Source organism: Camellia sinensis, chromosome 3 (genome assembly GCF_055761805.1).
Source record: "Camellia sinensis isolate YWXY chromosome 3, ASM5576180v1, whole genome shotgun sequence".
Taxonomy (NCBI): domain Eukaryota; kingdom Viridiplantae; phylum Streptophyta; class Magnoliopsida; order Ericales; family Theaceae; genus Camellia; species Camellia sinensis.
In genome coordinates, this window is record NC_138963.1 from 104,528,778 (window position 1) to 104,531,569 (window position 2,792).

The following is a 2,792-nucleotide window of genomic DNA, read 5'->3' on the forward strand; positions in this document are numbered from 1 at the left end:
TTTCCACGTTAAGCTCCTCTCCTTCTTGTTGATTCTCTCCAACTCCTCTTTTTTTTTTCACATCTTTTAGCCTCTTTTTTTTAAACAAAATTTTCTTTTTCAAAATTTTCTCTCTTTTCTCTTTTTCAAACACAAAATGAGGTAGTATTCATAAGATTTTTGAATCACCAAAATACATGGCTAACCATATGATATTTCCAAAAACACATAGCTTGCCATGTGGTATCTCAAAACCATGTGGCCTACCATGTAGCATGAGAGCTGATTTTTTTCCGAAAATGCTAAATTTTTCAGAAAAGAAAAAAATCAAAAAAATACTTTTGAATAGGTCAAAAATAATTTGGCCAAAACAGGTGTCATGTTGGAATTAAAGCTTAAACCTGACTTTTCTGCTGAGAAATTCGTAAAATAGCACATTTCAATTTTCATCATCAGATGTTTGGAAGAAAACGCCCAAGTCTTAATGCCGGTCAAAATGGGGCGTCTACAATGCCTGAACATTATCGCAACAATTCAATGATACAAAAAGTAAGTACATCAAATAAAAATTTTCAATCAATTTTTATTATATGCTCATTACTTACAGATGCCATAATAAATTATGTAATTTGACATTTCATGAAAGTGATCATGTAAACACTTATATACATAGATCTATAAATATCATGAAAATAATTATGAAATTTCTATATTGACCGAAATATTAAGCTACAATATCATTCCATTTTCTTAAAAAAATCATTCTACATTTTCTACATAAATGTAAATATTCTAATGACTAATGTTATATTTTTCATCATGTAAGATATTTGTATCACAAGAAACGAGACTCAACAACTCTTGATATATAAAAATAAATTATATGTTAATATTAATACATTTTTACATCAATAGTATGCAAATAATATGCATAGTGGAGTGAATTTGTATTATGAGATAAACTATTAAACAATATTGTGTAATTATGCAATTAATTTCATACTTTCAATTGCATTACATGTATGGATTATGAAAAATTGAAGTGAAAAGTTAATGGAAAAATATTTGTGTATACTATATATTTAAATGACCTGCTTATTGTTTATTTTTTAAGATAAGATTGTGATTTCAACAATCTAGCTATAAATTAATATTTATATTTATAAAAATTTTCATTTATCATTTAAATTCTTCAGCCGAGTATGTATTCATTCCATTACTTAGTTGTATTTTAGATACAGATCAATTTATACATACAAATATCTATTCTTTGTATATATATCACATATTAATTTAAGAGACACATAATTATAATATTAATAATTTATGATAAATCACTTATTAAAGTATAATTATAGTATTAATAAGTGTCCAATCACTAATATATCACAAAAGTTCGAAAGGATGTTTAAAGTTTTACAACTATGAAATCGAACCACTCCAAGGCCTAGCCTCACTCGTATAATCACCCCCAAAAAATTTAAACAACAATGTTAGGTAGTTTAAAATTTTGTGGTTCAAATGGTTCAAATCACTCAAAACGACGTCGTTTTGAGTGTAAATGAGTGCAAAACGACGTCGTTTTAACGAATTTGAACCATTTGAGCCACTTAAGCCACAAAATTTTAAGCTACCAAACATTTTTTAAATTTAAAATAATAATAATGGCCTAGCCTAGCCTTGCCTTGCCTTGCCTTGCCATAGTTTTTGTTGAGTTTGGCTTAGTTCCAGTGGTGTCAAAGAACTCAAAATAGAAGTTGCCATAGGCTTAAAAAGTTTATAATTTATAAATAGATTTTAAAAAATAGATAAATTATAAATACAAACCATATAAGGTATATTTAAAATATGATTTGCCTCATTGTGATTTTAGAAATTACGCCTTATTTTTTTGTAATTTTTAATTTCGTAACAAATGAACTTTTTTATTAATAAATCAACAAATTAATTAATAAATTTTAATAGTGTCAGAAATTTATTTTAATTAATAATCTAAATAATTTTATTATTGTATAAGAAAGCAATTACAAATTTTATTTTTTTTAATTAATTCTGTTAAATAAAAAATTTTAACAAGGAATATTTGTAATTTTCTAAATCATAGGGAGGCCATTCATTTTAAAATCTCAGGGAGTGTATTTGTAATTTATACTTAAATTTTATGTTTAGCTTTTAAAATATCAAACAGTGTGTTTGGTTTGAGTTTTTTGAATTAAGTTTTTTGAAAACTGAATTTTTTTATTTTCGTATTTTTTTTGTTTTTAGTGAATATTTTTTAATTTTTAAATATTTTTTTTACTTTTTTATATGAATCTTACTTAGATGTATCTAAAAAGTAAAAAAATTGTGAAAAAATATTTTTAAAAATTAATAAATACAAAAAAATACAAAAAAATATACTGAATTCTCATATTTTTTTTATATTTTTGGTATTTAGTGAATTTTAAAAAAAAAATTCACAAATTTTTTACTTTTTAGGTATATTTATGTTAAGTATGTCTAAAAAAATTTATAAAAAAAAAATTACTTAAAATATTAAAAAAATTCAGTAAAAATAAAAAAAAATAAGAAAGTAAAATTTTCTGAAAAGTATTTTTGAAAAACTATAACCAAACAAATTATTTTTATCATAAGTGAAAAATTAAAAGCATTTTGGGGCTGGCAAAATTGGGCCAGCAGAGCGTATTGTTAGAAAGTATTGTTTGGGCTCTCCAAATTGGCCCAAAAAAGGGAAAAATCGCACGCCCAGTGGGACTCGAACCCACAATCGCCTGATTAGAAGTCAGACGCCTTATCCATTAGGCCATGGGCGC

The 2,792-nt window shown here is 24.9% G+C and overlaps 1 non-coding gene across 1 annotated transcript; it reads right to left on the reverse strand.

Moving 5' to 3' along the window:
- Positions 1-2,719: 2,719 nt before the first annotated feature.
- TRNAR-UCU (transfer RNA arginine (anticodon UCU)) lies at positions 2,720-2,792 on the reverse strand. The gene has a single exon. It is a non-coding gene; the product is annotated as a tRNA-Arg (tRNA).